Raw genomic sequence first — 23,095 nt, forward strand, 5'->3', positions numbered from 1 at the left:
TTGCAAGAGGGATCCGAGGTAGCTTCTACCTCGTCAGCCATCTTGGCCCTGCCTCCCTCATTGCCTTCTTGCCTGCATGGTTTCTGCTGAGTAGTCTGAACTTATTTATTTTCCTTTGTAGGTGACTTTTCATTTATCCCCGGATGGTCTTAAAATGTTCTGTTTATCTTTGGTTTTGGAAAGTTTGATGATAATAAACCTTCGTGATTTTCTTTTGGGATCTACCTTGTATGGGTTTCGATGAGCACCTTGGATAGATATCCTTTCATCTTTCATGATGTCAGGGAAGTTTTCCGCCAACAAATCTTCAAGAATTCTCTCTGTATTTTCTCTTATCCCTCCCTGTTCTGGAATTCCAGTCACACGCAAGTTATTCTTCTTGATAGAGTCTCACTTGAATCTTAGGGTTTCTTCATTAAAAAAAAATTCTTTTAGCTGGTTTTTCTTTATGCATATTGGTGCGAAGTGCCTTATCCTCCATTTCCCCAGTTCTACCTTCTAATTCCTCAGTTCTGCTCCTCTGACTTCCTGTTGAGTTATCTAATTCTGCAATTTTATTGTTAATCTTTTGAATTTCTAAATGCTGTCTCTCTATGGATTCCTGCAGCTTATTAAATTTTTCATTATGTTATTGAATAATCTTTTTAAGTTCTCTGACTGCTTTATCTGTGTGTTCCTTGGCTTTTTCTGTACATTGCCTGATTTTGTTCCTGATGTCGTCCCCAATGTCTTGAAGCATTCTGTATATTAGTCTTTTGTATTCTACATCTGGCAATGCCAGGAATACATCTTCATCTGGGAGGGCCCTTTATTCTCTGTTTTGGGGGTTTGTAGAAGCAATCGTGGTCTGCTTCTTTTTGTGATTTGATATTGACTGCTTTCTCTGAGTCATCTATAAGTTATTGTAATGATTTATATTTGCTCACTGTGTCCTATCTTCTTGTTTTGTTTTGTTTTAATATATACAGATAGGCTACTAGAGTGTGCTAACTTGATTATTGGAGTCTTTGAAGGTCTAATGTCCTGTTACCAGATGGTTAGAGCTATTACCAGGTATATGAGCCTATGAGTCCGTTCACTATTCTTGAATAGAATCGGCTCAGGTGTCCTGATAGTCAGTCACCTAGTGTGTGTTATAGGCTCACAACTACTATTTTAGAGGAGTAAGAGTGATGGTTGTATGCACTCGTTTCTGGTAGTAGCAGGGGGTCACACTCTGAGGAGGGCAGGGTGCTGACAGCCTTTCCCCAAGTGTCAGTGAGGAAGGAGTGCCTCTTTTCTCTAGAGTTCTCTGGTGGGTGGGCTCTGCAGCTGTACCTTAGGCACCCAGTGCTTATACCTGTAAAGACTGGTAGGCACTACTATCTTCAGACCCCTTTCATGGGTGGCTAGGTGGCTTGGATGGAGCCTCAGCCCTCTGGTCCCTGTTGTGGGTAGGTGAGGGCTCTGTTTAATAGGCAGAGTGGTATCAGACCGCCAAAACCTGCCTCTCCACCATGTAGCTGAAACAATTACAGTCAGACCTCTAACAGATTTGCCTTTGCTTTATAATAGCCACCTGGTTCCACGCAGGGGTGAAAGCCAAAGTCTGTGGATCTCTTATGCTGGGACTGGAGCCACTTCTGCTCTGATCTTCCGGTTTAGGGGAGCTGGGAAAGTATTTTTCCCCTGTTTGTTTATTTGCTACTTCTCCCAGGCCAGGAGAATGGGTCAGAAAAAGCAGGGCACTTCTATCTCAGGCCCAGGGAATTTGAATGTTAATGAAGCTGGCTGGGGCAGGGAGGGGAGGGATCAGATATGTAGGAGAGAGTAGGGCAGTAAAGTACACAAAATCACTTATCTTGTGTTGAGAGTGCTGTTTTATCTCAGATTCCAGAGATGTGTGTAGCCTGTGTGTGCTGGCTGGGTCCCCACTGAGATTGCCCCAGGGGGTTAGGGCTGTATCCCATGCTTGCTGTGTCTCAGGAAACTACCATCAGCCCCACTGCATTTACTCCAAGAATGGCACCAAGGAATTGGAGCTGAGGTGCTGTGTGGGCTTGGCAACTTGTCGCTGCATCTGCCATGGTCTGTCACTCGCCTGTCACTCTGGTCAATTCCTTAGTTCTGTGTTTGATGGTCAGGGTTCGTAGGTTGTCATATATGTAATGGATTCACTTGTTTTTTCAGGTCTTTGTTGCAAGAGGGTTCAGCAGAAGCTTCTGCCTAGTTAGCCATCTTGGCCCCACCAAAGTCGCTCCTTTTGAAATCCAGGTTTTGTGCCAAGAGTGGGTAGATCCTACTCAGCCTTGGAAGCTTCAACTTTGAAGCCTGGATACTTGGTAAAATGATGTAAAAACTGACAAGGAAAAGCAATCAGAACAGCCTTGTCAAGTTCAGAGAAAGTCCAGGATGTGGTGAGGCCCAGGAGCATAGTGGTGAGCTCAGCACTTCAGACAACATGGAGTAATAAACAGGCAAATGCTCTTGACAAGATTGAACAGAGTTTAGGCACTTTTTGCATTTTCTTGATTCACTGTGTACCATTAAACTTTTTATGATGCTTTGTTTATTTTACGGACAAGACATTAAATTCAAATTACATCTTGAATGAGATTTACTCAGCTCACATCTCACTGTAGGGGTATCTCATATTCTAGCTCATATTTCCAATGTTCAGGAATGACTCAGACCTCAATGGCAGATTAAAAATAATTAGGTTGGTTCTGTCACCCAAAAATATCCTTGTGTCAAAGTTATTTTTGATCTTATGTATTTCTCATTACTGGACATTTTTGAAAAAGGACCTGAAAAATATAAATGTGTGTGTGCATGTGTGTGTGTTTGTACATTTCCCAAAGTACTGAAACTAATAGAGTCCCCGTTCAGCTCCAGCCCATAATTTAATATTTCAGCGTTGATTCCTGACACCACATTTTCAGTGAAACTTGTAATTTTGTCACACAGGGTATAAACAAGTGTTCTAGACCCCACCAGAAATTCTTGTAAACCACAGCTTGCACCGAATCTCTGATTGGGCTTTCTGTAATTCTCCATCCCCCTGATTCCTTGCTAGTTGGTTATAGATTTTCAAGGAGAGGCCAGATCTGTACAGAAGTTGAAAGCCTTTTTTATTTGCCATTAATTTGAGAGGAAATTATACCACTCCATTTTCTGCTTTTCATCTGCAGATAAGCATTTTGCAGCATTTTTAAAAGTGCAAAGGGTATCTACTCAATGGAAGGTCTTGTGCAGTTCTTACAGTCCTTCCATACATGAGCAGAGGGGTTTATTACTAGCTTTTTAATTGTCGTCTTCTGGTGTTCCTTTCTATCTGAGGTTAAAAAAACTTACTATTTTCTAAGAATATACTTGCAGACTAAGCTGAAAGGCAGCATTTTTTTAAATGATAGAATGTTTAATCTGAACATATTAAAATGATGTGAGTTTGAAAAACAAGCTGGAAAATATACCTAAAGATTGATATTTTAGTACACCTACTCCTCATTTATCAACATCTCATTAGCTGACATTTTTAATTTATGACAGTGGTAAAAAATGTACTAACCAACTACTTTGAGCTTTAACAATGTACACGTTCCAGGTACGAATGTCAAGGTGTGAGGCTAGAGTAATGCTGGCTGTGATGGGTAAGGTTATATGTCAGCTTGCCTGGGCCATGATTCTCGGTGGTTTGTGGTAATGATGAAATTTGGCAGTTATGTAATGACGCAATTTGGCAGTTATATACTAATGTAATTTTCCTTCATTTTGTGATCTTATGTGGTCATCCTCCATTTTAGCATAACATCAATTTTTGCATTAACGACCTGGTCTTTGGAACCTAACCATGTCGGTAGGTGAGCATCGGGTGTATAGCTTTCGTATTGTCTTAGATTTGTATAATTATGTGTGTTCCCTACAGAATAAAATACTATTAAATCCTTAAGGTCTACTCCATTCTATACTTGACACATGTTAGTAATTTTTACCTAAAAATTGGTAATAATTTTCAAAAGTTATCAATAATTACATGACAATTTTGAAAAAAGGATGCAGATTTTAAGCTTATATTTCAAGCTCTCAGAAAGAGTCTTTTAGATTAAATCCTGGAATGGTTAATACAAGGGTGAATTTCATTCCTTTTCTTTCCAAGTCTTGAAAAACTTCTGGGCACGAGTAGCAATGGCAGACAGTGGTACCAGGGAGAAAAGTGTGCTGAAGGTGGGCTGAGGATAACAATTTTTACCTTGAATGTTTCTAAAAGTAAAGCTGGGCTATGATTCACCTTTTTATTCAACCATTCATTTCTTCATAATTCAAAACCAAAACCAAACCTGTTGCCTTTGAGTTGATTCTGACTCATAGTGACCCTATAGGACAGGGTAGAACTGCCCCAGGTAGTGAGAATCTGGTGGATCTTAACTGTCAACATTTTAATTAGCAGCTGAGCTCTAAACCACTGCACCACCAGGGCTCCTTCATTCATCCAACACCTATTTATTGGTGCCTACACGATGCCAAGTACAGGTTTCAGTGCTGGTATCTGGGGTTAGCAAAACTGTGAGGTGAAGGACACAGTATTCCAGACTGCAAAGCCTGCCCAAGACTTCTGGCCCAACTGCAAGTAGTTAGATCCTAAGTACAAAGTCAGAGGGAAGGGTCCGCATAAGACCGCCCTCACTTCTGATACCAGCTACATGTTCAAGGATTTCTCAAAACCACCATGAGGTGTGATAATTCACTGGAAAGATTCACAGAACTCACTGAAATATAAGTAAGGATTCATTAAATCCACCAAGGGAAGCGATGCATAGTTAGAAGCTCTCATTGTCCTCAGGGCATGTTACATTCCTGATACTGAGGTCACATTACCCTCCTGATATCCATGTGTGATAACAAGCATGGCTGCCCAGGAAGGTCACCCGAGCTTCAGTGTCCAAAGTTTATACTGCAGCTTCATTACATAAGTTTGATTGATAGATTCATTGCCCACATTGTTGAATTCAATCTCCAGATCCTCTCCCCTGAGGGTCCTAACATGATTTACTTCTCTTAGTATAAGCCATCAGGTATGGTTCAAGGGGTCCACTATGAATAACAGAGACTCTTATATCCCTTGGGGACTTCTAAGAGTTTAAAGATTAACTCTTTGGGACAGGGGATAAAGACGGGACATCTTTTTGGGTGAGGTCAAATTCCCTATTACACAACTGGGGACACACTGTAAGAAAATCAATGTCCCAGTTCTCATGTTATTTTTGTTTTTGTTTTTTTTAAAGTGGAGATACACAATGAATACGACAAATAGGTAAAATACATTGTATGTTGAATGTATTGAACTAAGGAGAAAAGTAAGCAGGGAGAGGAAATCTAGAGTATTGAGGTATTGTATGGTGATCTTTTAAATCCAGTGGCCAGGAAGACCCAATGAGAATGAGAAGGAGATATCTGAGCTAAATCTGGATGGGGGTAAGGGAGAGAGTTGGTGGTCATCAGCGGAAGAACATTCCAGGCAGAGAGAACAAAACTTACCCAAGTGCTGAGTCAGAAGTAAGCCTAAGGTGTCCTAGCAGCAGCAAGGCAGAAACAGTGAGCAAGGAGAGCAGGGAGAACTGGGCCAGGGAGGTAGCAGGGTGCATGTGGGAGCAGATCTCAGAGCCTCTTGTGTCACTGTGGTTGGCTTTAGTCCACATGGCATGAGAAGCTATTAGAGAGATTTCAGATGGACAATCTCAGTTTCCTAGGGCTGCCGTAATTAAATACCATAAAGTAGGTGGCTTTAAAGAGCAGAAATTTATTGTCTAATAGTTCTGGAAGCTAGAAATCAGGCAATCAACAGGGCTATACTCTCTGCCAGCTCTACAGGAAGATCCTTTCTTATCTCTCAGCTTCTGACAGCCTTGGTTGTTTCCTGGCATTCCTTGGTTTGTAGACAGATCCTCACATGCTGTCTTCCCCCATGTGTGACTCTGTGTCTTTTCTCTTTTGTAAGAAGCCACTACAGAAGGGATTAATATTAGGATCCATCTTACTCCAGTATGACTTTGTTGACTTAACTGACAACATCTATTTCCTCAAAGAAGGTCACATTCACTAGTGTAAGAATTAGAACTTTAACATATCTTCTTGGGGAGCACAAGTTAATCCATAACAGAGACATACTCTAAATCACAATTGATCATGATCATCTTGAAATGCTGTAGGAGATGGCTTGAAGGGGTCATGGGAGGAACCACGGCCTCCAGTTAGGACAGCATTGTGGTCACTAGCCAAGATGGCTGTGACTAAAGAAGATCAAGCAGAGGTGATGAGAATTGGTCAGATTCTGAACATATTTTGAATGTAAAACTGACAGGATTTTTCTGATGGATCAGATTTAAGATATGAAAGAAAGAGGGGCATCAATGTTGACTCCAATTTTTCTGCCTGAAGACTTGAAAGAAGAGAACTGTCATTTGCTGAGGTGCTGAGGATGGTTGGAGAAGAAGTTTGAAGGGATGCTGTCTTAGTTAGCTAGTACTGTTGTAACAGAAATACCATAAGTGGTTGGCTTTAAAGAACAGAAATTTATTTTCTCACAGTTCGGAAGGCTAGAAGTCTGAATTCAGGGCAACAGCTATAGGGGAAGGCTCTCTCTCTCTGTTGGCTCTGGAGGAAGATCTTTATCTCTTTCAGATTCTGCAGCACTGGCATTCCTCCATTCCTTGGAGATCTCCATGTGGCATCTACCTTTGTGCTTGCTTATATGTGTATCTATGTTGCTCTTTATAACTGATAAGTGATTAGGTTTAGGACACACCATACACTGATACGCCTCATTACTATGAAGCCCTATTCCCAAATGGGATTACATCCACAGGTATAGGAGTTAGGATTCTAACACATTCTTTCTTTTTTGGGGGGGGGGCACAATTCAATCCACAACAGACAATGAGGAGCCCAGTTTTGGGCTTACAAAGGTTGAGTGGAGAGTTAAAGTAGTAGACAGTACAACTTTAAAGGAGGAAAGGGGACCAGACAAGAGATATAAAATTAGGAGGCATAGCACATACATGGTGTTTAAAGATAGGAAGAGATCATCAAAGGAGTGATTGCAGACAGACGAGACGTCGAAGTTCCAGTTCCTGGGGATCCCACATGTCTAGCACTGGGAAATGAGGACGTGTCCAGCAAAGAAGTTCAAGCAAGAGTAGTCAAAGTGGTAGGTGAGGGTACAGAAGGTTGTGGTGTCCTAAAACGCAAGTGAAGGAAGTCTTTCAAGGAGCACTGGTGTCTTTTGGAGAAGCAGTTTTTGTGGCTTGGTGAGGGCTGAAGCCACTCTGGAGGGGGATTGTGGAAGAAAAGTAACTAAAGATTGAAGGTGAAGGCAAATCCTTTAGGTAGTTTGGCTGCAAATGGCTGAAAAATGGTGCAGAACCTAGGTATGTAGGGTCAAGAGAATTTTTTAGAGAGAGGAAAGATAACAGTGTTTTATATATTGAGGGGGAAAAACTCCCATGGGGAAGGGTGAATCGCTGAAGCCATGCCCTTGCTTAGGTTGAGGGGGTGAGATCTAGTGCTAAATTTATATCACAAGGCAAAGGTAGATTTTTTTTTCTCTCTCATGCTTCCATTGCATCTATATTAATATAATCAAGTTGCTTGATTATTCTGCCTCACTTTCTTCCCCTTTGCAATTAAAAATGATTATGGAGAGGTCTACAAGTGGAGAGAAAAGGGAATTTTCTTTTGATACTACACTGCTTGAGAAACTTTTATTTTATATGTCATTTAATCATCTTTGCAAAGTAGACATTAGAGATATTACTGTCCTTGTTTTACAGATGAAGTTATAGAAGCTCAGAGGGGTTAGATGACTTTTGTAAGGACACGTGGCTGGAAAATAATAGAGTATATAGCAGGTTTCATATTTCTGATTGCAAAACTGATTCAGAAACTCTGATCTCTGATTGCAAAGCAAATATACTTTTTATTGCATTGTATCATTCCATTAACACATTACGAGCTGATAATAGGAAAAGCCTGGATTCCAAACTTGGTAAGGTTGCTCTAGAAAGCTGTTTTATTTCCCCTTCAATTCCAGTTGGACCTTGTGTTATGAAGATGAGTGATTTTCCATGACTGCATTGTATTTTGCATATTGAAATCCAAGGTTTTGGAACACCCATCACTGAGATACACCTCCATGTGTATGAAAATGCCTATTGCTCTAATGATCACATTTGAGACTTTTCCAAGAGGTAGGCTGTGAGATTTTGCAAGTCATTGTAGGGAGAACATTTTCTGAGCAGAGATCCTGGGGAGTGTAGTCATTAGCTCCTGCACCACGCAAGGATCTCTTGAAGCCTCCAGCAGGAAACTTGATAGGGATGCAATGAGAAAATGCAAATGCAATTTGCTGCAAAACTACAGAATTCCTCTGGGGAATCTTGGGCTGTAACAAAACAACTTTGAACTTAAACAAAATAAATTATCGAAGAAAGGTTATTTATCACCACACACTTTGGTTTGCTACTGCAGGAGCTAGCTTTAACTTCTCTGTTCCATCCCCATTAAGAAAATAATTGAGGCTAATTTCACTCTTTCACATAAACTACATGGCTGTTTAGTTCTCTCTTGGAGTTCTTGGAAGCAGGTAGTGCTAGGAGCTTTGGAGGCAGTCACATGCCTTTCTCTGGCTCTTCTTAGTGGTAGACCCTTCAGAGAAAGGCTCTTGCAATGAATGGGTAGGAGAGCCAAAGAGGAGGATAAAACCCAAAAGTAGTAGGATCAGGGAAAGCTACATTCAGGAATTGTTTCTGAATTTCATTTTCAAGAGTTAACTCCTGGTTTTAGAGTTCTTAAGGTACATAATTGAATGTATTGATGTTGGGTATCATCGAGTACATTTCAACACAAGTGACAGAGTAGCGCTTTCTTGGATGTAATTTTTGCAGGAGCAGATCACCAGCTCTTTTCTCCCACAGAGCCACTGGCTGGGTTTGAATTACCAGCTAGGTTAGCAACTGAGTACTTATCTGTTGCACCACTAGACCTCTTTAGGCTTGAATTTACATGCATATTTATGGAGAGGAAAATTATCATCACCTATTAAGATACACAGACCTTATTAGAATGAAGTCATGCACACTTTCATCACTTCTATTTCTAGCTAAGGAAGACCCTAACCAAAAAGAGGAGCTTCTTCAAATGCCAGCAACAACACAGCTTTTTATTTACTTGGCTTCTGCAGGAATACGATGCACTCAAACCAGAGCCTTCAATTGACCCATTCTGGAGCAACATCTGCTGTGCATCTTCTTTGAGGATGTCCAGGAGACAACAGTCAGGTTTGAAAATCTATTTCAACACTATCTGGGAGCCTACGCTGTCTTCCATGCTGTCTGACTGTTGAAGAAACCCATCCAGGAGACTTCATAAAGGGCCCCAACCAATCAGTCAATGATCCCTAAAAAAATAGACCACATCTGTGTCAGTTTGTCATACTGTGGTGGCTTGCATGTTGCTGTGATGCTGTGATGCTATGCTACTGGTATTTCAAATGCCAGCATAGTCACCTACGGTGGAAAGTTTTCGTTGGAGCCTCCAGAATAAGACAGACTAGGAAGAAGGACATGGTGGTCTACTTCTGAAAAAACTGGCCAGTGAAAACCTTATGAACAGCAACAGAACATTGTCTGATATAATGCTGAAATACGAGCCCCACAGGTTGGGCAGCACTCAAAACATGACTGAGGAAGAGCTGTCTCCTCAAAATAGAGGAGATGTATAGGGTCGCTATGAGTCAGAATCGACTCGACGGCACTGGGTTTGGTTTGGTTTTGGTTTTTAATGACATAGATGGAGTCAAGCTTTTGGGACCTTCATTTGCTGAGGTGGCGTAACTGAAAATGAGAAGAAACAGCTGCAAACATCCATTAATAATCAGAACATGGAATGTATGAAGTGTGAATCTAGGAAAATTGTAAGTCATCAAAAATGAAGTGGAATGCATAAAGATCAATATCCTAAGCCCTAGTGAGCTGAAATGGACAGGTATTGGCCATTTTTAATCAGGCAATCATATGGTCTGCTACGTTGGGAATGAAAATTGAAAAGGAATATCATTGCGTTCATCTTAAAAAAAAAACAATTCAAAATCTATCTTGAAGTGTGATGCTGTCAGTGAGAGGATAATATCCATAAGTTCACAAGGAAGAGAAGTTAATATGACTATTATTCAAATTTATGCATCAACCACTAATGTCAAAGATGAAAAAATTGGAGATATTTACCAACTCCTGCAGTCTGAATTGATCACACATGCAATCAAGATGCATTGGTAATTACTGGTGAATGGAATATGAAAGTTGGAAACAAAGAAGAAAGCTTAGTATTCAGAAAATATGGCCTCGGTGATAGAAATGATGTCAGAGATCACATGAAATAGTTTTTGAAGACCAAGAATTTATTCATTGCAAATACATTTTTTGAACAACATAAATGGCAACTATTTTTTTTTTATACATATGGACCTCAGTGGATGGAAAATTCAGGAATCAAATTGACTACAACTGTGAAAAGAGATAATAGAAAAGCTCAATATCATCAGTCAGAATAAGGCCAAGGCAGACTATGGAACAGACTATCAATTGCTCTTATGCAAGTTCAGGTTGAAGCTGAATAAAATTAAAACAAGTCCAGGAGAACCAAAATATGACCTTGGTACATCCCTCCTGAATCTAGAGTTCATCTCAAGAATAGATTTGGTGCAATGAACCTTAATGGGCCCAAACCAGATGAGTTGTGGAATGACATTGAGGACATCATACATGAAGACAGCAAGAGGTCATTAAAAAGGCAGGAAAGAAAGAAAGAAAGAAAGGAAGAAGGGAAGAAGGGAAGAAGGGAAGAAGGGAAGAAGGGAAGAAGGGAAGAAAGGAAGAGATCAAAATGAATGGCAGAAGACACTCTGAAACTTTTTCTTGAGCATAGAGTACCTAAAGCAAATGGAAGAATAATGAAATAAAAGAGCTGAACAGAAGATTTCAAAAGGAGGCTCGAAAGAACAAGGTAAAGTATTACAATGAAATGTGCAAAGACCTGGAGTTAGAAAACCAAAAGGGAAGTACACACTCAGTATTTCTCAAGCTGAAAGAACTGAAGTAAAAAATCAAGCCTCAAGTTGCAATTTTGAAGAATTCTATGGGCAATTGTTAAAAAACAAAGATGTCTTGGAAAAAGCACAGCCGGAGTACTCCTTGGAAGCAAGGATGGTGAGACTTCATCTTATGTACTTGAACATGTTATCAGGAGGGACCAGCTCCTGCAGAAGGACATTAGCCTTCGTAAAGTCAAAGATCAGAGAAAAAGAGGAAGACCGTCAAAGAGATTCATTGACACCGTAGCTGGGACAATGGGCTCAAGCATAGCAACAATTGTGAGAATGGCACAGAACCACGCACCAGCATTTAGTTTTTTTCTGTTGTATATGGGGTCGCTATGTGTCCGACTTGACTCGGTGGTGCCTGACAACAACAACAACATGGGCAAAAATATTGAACAATACAGGAAGCATCAAAAGAAGATGGAAGAGAACACCGAAGAGGAAATAACCAAATCAATACCATTCACAGTAGCTCCCAAGAAGATAAAATACTTAGGAATAAATCTTACCAAGGATGTAAAAGACCTATACAAAGAAAACTATAAAACTCTGCTACAAGAAATTCAAAAGGACATACTTAAGCGGAAAAACATACCCTGCTCATGGATAGGAAGACTTAACATAGTAAAAATGTCTATTCTACCAAAAGCCATTTATACATATAACACACTTCCAATCCAAATACCAATGTCATACTTTAAGGGGATAGAGAAACAAATCACTAATTTCATATGGAAAGAAAAGAACTCCCGGATAAGCAAAACAATATTGAAAAAGAAGAAGAAAGTGGGAGGCCTCACCCTACCTGATTTCAGAACCTATTATATAGCTACAGTAGTCAAAACAGCCTGGTACTGGTACAGCAACAGGCACATAGACCAATGGAACAGAATTGAGAATCCAGATATAAATCCATCCACGTATGAGCAGCTGATATTTGACAAAGGACCAGTGTCAGTCAATTGGGGAAATAATAGTCTTTTTAACAAATGGTGCTGGCATACCTGGATATCCATTTGCAAAAGAATGAAACAGGACCCATACCTCACACCATGCACAAAAACTAACTCCAAGTGGATCAAAGACCTAAACATAAAGACTAAAATGATAAAAATCATGGAAGAAAAATAGGATCTACCCTAGGAGCCCTAATACAAGGCATAAACAGAATACAAAACATTACCAAAAATGATGAAGAGAAACCCGATAACTGGGAGCTCCTAAAAATCAAACACCTATGCTCATCTAAAGACTTCACCAAAAGAGTAAAAAGACCACTTACAGACTGGGAAAGAATATTCAGCTATGACATCTCAGACCAGTGCCTGATCTCTAAAATCTACATGATTCTGTCAAAACTCAACCACAAAAAAACAAACAACCCAATCAAGAAGTGGGCAAAGGATATGAACACACATTTCACTAAGGAAGATATTCAGGCAGCCAACAGATACATGAGAAAATGCTCTCGATCATTAGCCATTAGAGAAATGTAAATTAAAACTACGATGAGATTCCATCTCACACCAACTAGGCTGGCATTAATTCAAAAAACACAAAATAATAAATGTTGGAGAGGCTGCGGAGAGATTGGAACTCTCATACACTGCTGGTGGGATTGTAAAATGGTACAACCACTTTGGAAATCTATTTGGCGTTATCTTAAACAGTTAGAAATAGAACTACCATACAACCCAGAAATCCCACTCCTCGGAATATACCCTAAAGATACAAGAGCCTTCACACAAACAGATATATGCACACCCATGTTTATTGCAGCTCTGTTTACAATAGCAAAAAGCTGGAAGCAACCAAGATGTCCATCAATGGACGAATGGGTAAATAAATTGTGGTATATTCACACAATGGAATACTACGCATCGATAAAGAACAGTGACGAATCTCTGAAACATTTCATAACATGGAGGAATCTGGAAGGCATTATGCTGAGCGAAATGAGTCAGTTGCAAAAGGACAAATATTGTATAAGACCACTATTATAAGATCTTGAGAAATAGAAAAAACGGAGAAGAACACAGACTTATGTGGTTACAAAGGGGGAGGGAGGGAGGGAGGAAGGGAGAGGGCTTTTTATTGCTCAATCTGTAGATAAGAACTGCTTTGGGTGAAGGGAAAGACAACACTCAATACAAGGAAGGTCAGCCTAATTGGACTGGATTAAAAGTAAAGAGGTTTCCGGGATAAAATGAAAGCTTCAAAGGTCAGCGAAGCAGGGGCTGGGGTCTGGGGAACTTGGTTTGAGGGGACTTCTAAGTCAATGGGCAAAACAATTCTATTATGAAAACACTCTGCATCCCACTTTGAATTGTGGCACCTGGGGTCCTAAATGCCAACAAGCGGCCATCTAAAATACATTAATTGGTCTCAACCCACCTGGAGCAAAGGCAAAGGAAGAACACCAAGGTCACACGACAACTAAGAACCCAAGAGACAGAAAGGGCCACATGAACCAGAGACCTACATTATCCTGAGACCAGAAGAACTAGTTGGTGCCCGGCCACAATCGACGTCTGTCCTGTCAGGGAGCACAACAGACAACTCCTGAGGGAGCAGGAGACCAATGGGATACAGACCCCAAATTCTCATTAAAAGACCACACCTAATGGTATGATTGCGACTAGAGGAATCCCAGAGACAATGCTCCCCAGACCTTCTGATGGCACAGGACAGGAACCATCCCCGAAGACAAATCATCAGGCATGAAAAGGACTGGTCAGTGGGGGAGAGAGAGATGCTGATGAAGAGTGAGCTAATTAAATCAGGTGGACACGGGAGAATGTGTTGGCAACTCTTGACTGGAGGGGGGATGGGAAGATAGAGAGAGAGGGAAGATGGCAAAATTGGCATGAAACGAGAGACTGTAAGGGCTGACTCAATAGGGGGAGAGCAAGTGGGAGAAGGGAGTAAGATGTATGTAAACCTACATGTGACAGACTGATTGGAATGGTAAATGTTCACTTGAAGCTTAATAAAAATTAAAAAAAAAAAAAAAAAGAAGATGGAAGGAAGTCATAGAGTCATGGTACCAAAAAAAATTGGTCTACCTTCAACCATTTTAGAAAATAGTATGTAATCGAGCACCAGTAGTACTGAAGGAAGAAGTCCAAGCTACGCTGAAGGCACTGGAAAAAACAAGGGCCCAAGGAATTGATGGAATACCAACTGAAATGTTTCAACAAATGGATGCAGCCCTGGAGATGCTCACTCATCTATGCCAAGAAATTTGGAAGACAGCTACCTGGTCAACTGAATTGAAGAGATCCATATTTGTGCCTATTCCAAAGAAAGGTAACCCACAGAATGTGGGAATTACCAAACAATATAATTAATATCTCACACAAGTAAATTTTTCTGAAGATTATTCAAAAGCAGCTGCAGCAGCACATTGACAGGAAACTGCCAGAAATTAAAGTCAGATTCAGAACAGGACATGGAAGGAGGGATGTCACATGGATCTTGGCTGAGAGCAGAGAACGTTAGAAAGATGTTTACCTGTGTTTTATTAACTGTGCAAAGGCATTTGACTGTGTGGACCATAGCAAATTATGGATAACACTGGGAAGAATGGAAATTCCAGAACACTTAATTGTCCTCACGCAGAACCTGTACATAGACCAAGAGGCAGTAGTTCAAATAGAAAAAGGGGATACTGCATGGTTGAAAATCAGGAAAGATGTGTGTCAGGGTCGTATCCCTCCACCATTTTTATTCAATCTGTATGCTGAGGAAATAATCCGAGAAGCTGGACTATATGAAGAAGAATGGGGTGTCAGAATTGGAGGAAGACTCATTAACAACCTGCGATATGCAGATGACACAACCTTGCTTGGTGAATGTGAAGAGGACTTGAAGCACTTACCGAAGAAGATCAAAGACTACAGCCTTCAATATGGATTGCACCTCAACATAAAGAAAACAAAAATCCTCTCAAATGGACCAATAAGCAACATCATGATAAATGGAGAAAAGATTGAAGTTGTCAAGGGTTTCATTTTACTTGGATCCACATTCGACAGCCATGGAAGCAGCAGTCGAGAAATCAGATGATATATTGCATTGGGCAAATCTGCTGCAAAAGACCACTTTAAAGTGTTAAAAAGCAAAGATGTCACTTTGAGGACCAAGGTGTGCCTGACCCAAGTTGTGATATTTTCAGTTGCCACATATGCATGCCAAAGCTGGACAATGAATAAGGAAGACCAGAGAAGAATTGAGGCCTTTGAATTATGGTGTCAGCTAAGAATATTGAATATACCATGGACTGCCAGAAAAATGGACAAATTTTTCTTGGAAGTACAGCCAGAATATTCCTGAGAAACTAGGATGGTGAGACATCGTCTCATGTATTTTGGATTTGTTATCAGGAGGGACCAGTCCCTGGACAAGGACATTATGCTTGGTAAAGTAGAGGGTTAGGAAAAAAGAGGAGGACCCTCAATGAGATGGATTGACACAGTGGCTACAACAATGGGCTCAAACATAGCCAAAATTGTGACAGTGGTACAGGACTGGGCAGAGTTTTGTTCTGTTGTACATATAATCTCTGTGAGTTGGAACCGTCTTGATGGCACCTAACAGCAGGAAGAATAACTTTTCCCCCACTTTACTCTTTTTTCCCACTTGTATGATGCATGTAAAACACTTTATACAGCACCTGGCACATAGTAAACACCTATCTAATGCTAGTTTTTATTATTATTTTAATTTAGTGAATGCTTTTTGAATCCATTGTGTTCTGAAGATTACACTGCTTGCACTAGGGAAACAGACGTCACTTGCCCACCTGAGAAGCCAGGATCTTAATCTTTTTCTCCGCATTTAGCACAATGCCTCACTTCTGGAATATACTTAAAGGTAAAATAGAGAAATTAATTTCTTGCCTTCATCTGCCTCTCCACCCATTCCAAGCTGTTTCTTCTAAGGGTGCAAATGTCTTGTGCACCTCTTGAGAACTCCTCTGCCTCACACTCATGTAAATAACTTGATCATAGCTGAATAGCTTATCCCAGACTTGAATACAATACTCTTTCTTCTTCTAAAATTGGCTATAGTCAAGCAATTGTGAGCCGTGAACACACTGTTGAACAAAGGACCACATGCTGTTCTGCTGGAACTTTTCAGTAGCTCTGGTTTGTTGCTGCTTCTGCTCCTTTCTTTTGTTCTTTCAGTAGCATCCCCCAAATTTACTGGATTTGTACCTACAAAACCTGGTTTAAACTCAACAATAAAAGGACAAATGCCCCAATTAAAAGGTGGGCAAATGATCTGAATAGACACTTTTCCAAAGAAGATATACACATGGCCAATACGCACATGAAAAGGTGGTTAACATCATATATCATTGGAGAATTACAAATTAAAACAGCAATGAGATACCACTTCAAACTTATAAGAATGGCTAAAATCCAAATCACTTGATATAAAATGTTGGTGAAGATGTGAAGCAACAGGAACTCTCACGCATTGTGACAGGGTATGCTAAATGGTACAGTGACTTCGGAAGACAGTCTGGCAGCTTCTTGCACAGCTAAACATAGTCTTACTATGTGATTGAGAAATCCCACTCCTAGGTTTTTACCCAAGTGAGTTGAAAACTAATGTCCACATAAAAACTGCACACAAATGTTGGGAGTAACTCTCCTCATAATTGCCCAAAGTTGGAAGCAACCAGGAAGTACTTCAATAAGTGAATGGATAAACAAACTGGTATATCCATACAATGGAATATTATTCAGCTATGAAAAGAAATGAACCATCAAGCAACGAAAAGACATGGAGGAACCTTAAATGTCTTTTAGACTGAAAGCAGTCAGTCTGAAAAGGATACATATGACTCCAACTATTTTTTTTTTTATATGACATTCTGGAAAAGGCAAATTGCCAGAAGACTGAACAAATTTGTCTTGGAAGAAGTACAGCCAGAATGCTCCTTAGAAGCAAGGACATGTTATCAGGTAGGATCAGTCCTTGGAGAAGAACATCATACTTGGTAAAGTAGAGGGTCATTGAAAAAAAGGAAGACCCTCAAAGAGATGGATTGACACAGTGGCTGCAACAATGGGCTCAAGCATAACAAGGATTGTGAGGATGGTACAGGACCAGGCAGTGCTTAGTTTTTTTGTACATAGGGTTGCTATGAGTCGGAAATGACTCAAAGGCATTTAACAGCAACACCATAGAGATAGTAAGAGGCTCAGTGGTTGCCAGGGTTTGGGGTGGGGAGGGATGAATAGATGCAGCACAGGGCACTGTTAGGTCAGTGAAACTATTTTGCAATGGTGGGCACATGACATTATGCATTTGTCCAAACCCATAGGACTGTGTAACACAGAGTGGCCCCTAATGTAAGCTGTGGACTTTAGTTAATAACAGTGTATCAATATTGATTCCCTAATTGTTACACATGTACCTACCACAGTGATCTAAGACCCTGATAACATGAGAAGCAACGCTCAAGGAGCGAGGGAGTATACGGGAACTCTCTGTACATTCTGCATATTTTTTCTGTAAACCTGAAACCGCTCTAAAAATATTACATATTAATTAAAAATGAAGCAAAATGAAAACAACCCTGGTTTAATGTGAGTTCAGAAAGCCTTCTCCAGCTAAGCCAGTTCTGAATTTCACCCCATGTGGTGTGTGCTGGCTTCTCGGGTCTCACTGTGGCTGGTTGCCCTTTCCTCTCTGTGTCCCTCACCCTCCCCTCCAGGCTGTAAATGCCTGGGCCTGATCTACATAAGCTCTGAAATCTCCCAGGTCCCAGTGACCAGCACAGTGTGGGCGCTCTTAATGATCACGCTCCCTGCTGAAGGCGACTCCAGCACTCCTTGGGGTGCCTGCTTCCCTTTACTTTGGCTTCTTAGTTGTCACTGAAATTGAGAGAATTGGCTTTCAGGCTTGACAACACATTCTCCTGCTGCATTCTGCTTGGATCAAGGCAGAATCAGGGTATGGAGGGGAAACAGTGCCAGGCTCCTGCTACCTGGCACCTCTGTTTCTAGCAAAATTCCCTCCTCCCGTGAGAAGCGCTGACACTCTATGCTCCTGGAGCAGTGGATTGTCTTGGAGTAGTTCTGCTCCACTTAGGTCTGCTCAAGAACCAAGAGGAATTATTGCCAGGACAATTTCCATGTAAGTGCTTTTGCTGGGAAAAGCCCCTTAGACCGGGATGTGAAAAATACAGGTAACCTTCTAGCTCCTTGCCGCTGGACATGTGGTCGGCCAGCCTGTGGACAGGTGTCACCTTGGTGCTTATTAGAAATGCAGGGTCTCGGGTTTTATCCCAGGCACACTGAGTCACAATCTGCATTTTAACAAGGTCCTTACAAGATTCTGTGTGTGCTGAATTTGGCAGTCATTGCAGTATATTTCACTACTAGCTCAGTGGGAGCCCAGCTACCTTTGGGGTTTTCAGAATATTTTCTATTTGCTTTTTTTTTTTTTTTTGGATAGGTGTCATCACATTTTACTATCTCTACAAACATACCTTGAAAAACTATGAGATTTGCTAGCAAGGGTTATCAAGTATCATAGAGGGGAGGTCTATATCTAAATATAGTAAATATCATGTATAATTCTCATTAAAAATTGGCACCTCTCATAAACTGCCCTGAGGAAATGCAATTTGAATAGCCAAGAACTAGATCAAGTAAACTGATTCTCTCTCCAGAAATCAAGACTGACAGGAAATGGTTAGTTCTTTTCAACCACAGTCTAGGGAGGGTCCGGGGGAAATAGCGACAAATAGCAAGGCTCAGTAGGGCATCTCCTGACACTGTTGGAACATACAATTTTGAGAAGAACAACAAATACTGTAGAAGTTACAGCTGGTAAATTTCCATGGGGAGGGTGACTCAGGGTCCAAGCACTTTGCAAGTTTCTGTTTCATGGTTTATAAAAGGACAAATGCTATATGATTTCACTAATATGAAATGCCTATAATAGGCAAATGTATAGAGACTAGAGTTTAATAACAGTTACGGGGGGAAGCAATGGAGCAAGGGGAGAACCATTGCATAAAAAAAAGGTAGCATTAAATTTTGTTTTGGGGGATGGCAAATTTGGCAAAGGAAATTGGTGAAGATTGCACAACATAATGGTTATTAGGTTGTTGTTAGGTGCCGTCAAGTCGGTTCCGACTCATAGCGACCTTATGCACAACAGAATGTTAACACTGCCCGGTCCTGCACCATACTTACAATCGTTGTTATGCTTGACTCCATTGTTACAGCCACTGTGTCAATCCACCTTGTTGAGGGTCTTTCTCTTTTTTGCTGACCCTGTACTTTGCCAAGCATGATGTCCTTCTCCAGAGACTGATCCCTCCTGACAACATGTCCAAAGTATGTAAGACACAGTCTCGCCATTCTTTCTTCTAAGGAGCGTTCTTGTTTGTACTTCTTCCAAGGCAGATTTATTCGTTCTTCTGGCAGTCCATGGTGTATTCAATATTCTTTGCCAACACCACATTTCAAAGGCATCAATTCTTCTTCGGTCTTCCTTATTCATTGTCCAGCTTTCACATGCACATGATACAACTGAAAATACCACGGCTTGGGTCAGACTCACCTTAGTCTTCAAGGTGACATCTTTGCTCTTCAACACTTTAAAGAGGTCCTTTGCAGCAGATTTACCCAATGCAATGCATCTTTTGATTTCTTGACTGCTGCTTCCATGGCTGTTGTTTGTGGATCCAAGTAAGATGAAATCCTGGACCACTTCAATCTTTTCTCCATTTATCATGATGTTGCTTATTGGTCCAGTTGTGAGGGTTTTTGCTTTCTTTATGTTGAGGTGCAGTCCATACTGAAGGCTGTGGTCTTTGATCTTCATCAGTAAGTGCTTCAGGTCCTCTTCACTTTCAGCAAGCAAGGTTGTGTCATCTGCATAAAGCAGGTTGTTAATGAGTCTTCCTCCAATCCTGATGCCCCGTTCTTCTTCATATAGTCCAGCTTCTCGAATTATTTGTTCAGCATATAGATTGAATAGGTATGATGAAAGAATACAACCCTGATGCACACCTTTCCTGACTTTAAACCAATCAGTATCCCTTTGTTCTGCCCAAACAACTGCCTCTTGATCTATGTAAAGGTTCCTCATGAGCACAATTAAGTGTTCTGGAATTCCCATTCTTCGCAATGTTATTCATAATTTGTTATGACCCACACAGTCGAATGCCTTTGCATAGTCAATAAAACAGAGGTAAACATCCTTCTAGCATTCTCTGCTTTCAGCCAGGATCCATCTGACGTCAGCAATGATATCCCTGGTTCCACGTCCTCTTCTGAAACCTGCCTGAATTTCTGGCAGTTCCCTGTCGATATACTGCTGCAGCCATTTTTGAATGATCTTCAGCAACATTTTGCTTGTGTGTGATATTGTTCTATAATTTCCACATTCGGTTGGATCACCTTTCTTGGAATAGGCATAAATATGGATCTCTTCCAGTCAGTTGCCAGGAAGCTGTCTTCCATGTTTCTTGGCATAGACGAGTGAGCACCTCAAGCGTTGCATCCGTTTGCTGAAACATCTCAATTGATATTCCATCAATTCCTGGAGCCTTGTTTTTCACCAATACCTTCAGAGCAGCTTGGACTTCTTCCTTCAGTACCATTGGTTCCTGATCATATGCTACCTCTTGAAATGGTTGAACATCGACTAATTCTTTTTGGTATAATGACTCTGTGTATTGCTTCCATCTTCTTTTGATGCTTCCTGCGTCATTTAACATTTTCCCCATAGAATCCTTCACTATTGCAACTCGAGGCTTGAATTTTTTCTTCAGTTCTTTCAGCTTGAGAAACAACGAGTGTGTTCTTCCCTTTTGGTTTTCCATTTCCAGCTCTTGGCACGTGTCATTATATACTATACTTTGTCTTCTCGAGCCACCCTTTGTAATCTTCTGTTCAGTTCTTTTACTTCATCAATTCTTCCTTTTGCTTTAGCTGCTTGACGTTTGAAAGCATGTTTCAGAGTCTCCTCCAACATCCATCTTGGTCTTTTCTTTCTTTCCTGTCTTTTCAATGACCTCTTGCTTTCTTCATGGATGATGTCCTTGACGTCTTTGCACAACTCGTCAGGTCTTCTGTCACCAGTGTTCAGTGCATCAAATCTATTCTTGAGATGGTCTCTAAATTCAGGTGGGATATACTCAAGGTCATATTTTGGCTCTTGTGGACTTGCTCTGATTTTCTTCAGTTTCAGCTTGAACTTGCATATGATATAAGCAATTGACAGTCTGTTCCACAGTCGGCCCCTGGCCTTGTTCTGACTGATGATACCGAGCTTTTCCATCGTCTCTTTCCACAGATGTAGTCAGTTTGATTTCTGTGTGTTCCATCTGGCGAGGTCCATGTGTATAGTTGCTGTTTATGTTGGTGACAGAAGGTATTTGCAATGAAAAAGTCATTGGTCTTGCAAAATTCTATCATTTGATCTCTGGCATTGTTTCTATCACCAAGGCCATAATTTCCAACTACTGATTCTTCTTCTTTGTTTCCAACTTTCACATTAAAATCACTAGTAATTATCAATGCGTCTTGGTTACATGTTCGATCAATTTCAGACTGCAGCAGCTGATAAAATTCTTCTATTTCCTCATCTTTGGCCCTACTGGTTGGTGCATATATTTGAATAATAGTTGTATTAACTGGTCTTCCTTGTAGCCGTATGGATATTATCTTATCACTGACAGCGTTGTACTTCAGGATAGATCTTGAAATGTTCTTTTTGACGATGAATGCAACACCATTCCTCTTCAAGTTGTCATTCCCAGCATAGTAGACTATATGATTGTCTGATTCAAAATGGCCAATACCAGTCCATTTCAGTTCACTAATGCCTAGGATATCGATGTTTATGCATTCTATTTCATTTTTGATGATTTCTAATTTTCCTAGATTCATACTTCGTACATTCCAGGTTCCGATTATTAACAGATATTTGCAGCTGTTTCTTCTCGTTTTGAGTTGTGCCACAATAGCAAATGAAGGTCCCGAAAGCTTTACTCCATCCTCATTGTTAAGGTCGACTCTACTTTGAGGAGGCAGCTCTTCCCCAGTCATCTTTTGAATGCCTTCCAACCTGGGGGGCTCATCTTCCAGCACTATATCAGACAATGTTCCGCTGCTATCCGTCAAGTGGCCATCCAAAGTACAATTGTTCTTATTTACCTGGAGCAACAGAGGAAGAAGGAGAGTAAGGAATAGGAGGAGGACATGGGTGGCTAATTGCCACCATGAACAACTACCTCCTTTGCTATGAGACTAGAAGAACTGCGTGGTACTCAACTACAACGACTGAATATTTTGTCAAAGATTACATAGAAGAACCCTGATCAGAAGGGAGAAAATGCAGAGATTTGTTCTAATTTTCTTAGCCTCTAGAGAGATGCAAATCAAAAGCATATTGAGATACCATCACACCTCTGCAAGAATGGAACTGAACAAAAATTCAGAAAGTAATAAATGCTGGCAAATTTGTGCAGAGATTGGAACTCTCACACACTGCTAGTGGGAATGTAAAATGATACAACCACTATGGAAAACAATATAGTGCCTGTTAAAAAGCTAGAAATAGAAATATCATACGATCCAGCAATCACACTCCTAGGGACAAACCCTAGAGAAATAAGTGCCAGCACATGAATAGACAGATGAACACCCATGTTCATTGCAGTATTCTTCCCAATAGCAAAAAAATGAAAACAATTTAAGTGTCCATCAACAGATGAATGGATAAACAAATCATGGCACATACAAGTAATGGGATACTACACAATGATAAATGACAATGATGAATCTGTGAAACATGTCGTAACATGGATTAATCTGAAGGACTTTATGCTGAGTGAAATAAGTCAATCACAAATGAACAAATATTGTATGAGACAACTTTTATAAAAACTCTAGGAAAGATTTACACACAGAAAGAAACAATCTTTTATGC

This window comes from Elephas maximus, chromosome 1 (assembly GCF_024166365.1).
Source record: "Elephas maximus indicus isolate mEleMax1 chromosome 1, mEleMax1 primary haplotype, whole genome shotgun sequence".
NCBI lineage: Eukaryota > Metazoa > Chordata > Mammalia > Proboscidea > Elephantidae > Elephas > Elephas maximus.